This window comes from Frankliniella occidentalis, unplaced genomic scaffold, assembly GCF_000697945.3.
Source record: "Frankliniella occidentalis isolate FOCC.00 unplaced genomic scaffold, Focc_3.1 Scaffold37, whole genome shotgun sequence".
Lineage (NCBI taxonomy): Eukaryota > Metazoa > Arthropoda > Insecta > Thysanoptera > Thripidae > Frankliniella > Frankliniella occidentalis.
The window spans coordinates 1341230-1341530 of record NW_026267167.1 but is presented as its reverse complement, the minus strand read 5'-3'; positions in this window follow the sequence as shown (position 1 = coordinate 1341530).

Genomic DNA, 301 nt, shown 5'->3' with positions numbered 1-301 from the left:
GGGACGGGGCGGGGCGGGGCGGGGCGGCACTAGACGATATTGGTCGCCTTCCCTCCCAGACCCGTCGGGCTGCTACCGCGCGGTCTGAAGCCCTTCCGCCCCGGAGCTCGCTGCGCCTCAGGAGCCAAACAAGGTTCCAAAGCCTGTCAGCTTGTCCTTCTCGGTATAGGAGCAGCACTGACGGGCTCAAATAATATCACTGAAAATAATAACAATAATGAGCAAAGACCGAAGAGACAAGTTATAAGAATGTGGGACGGGGTTGTGGAGTGACAGGCACTTGGGGATGGAGGCGTCCCCC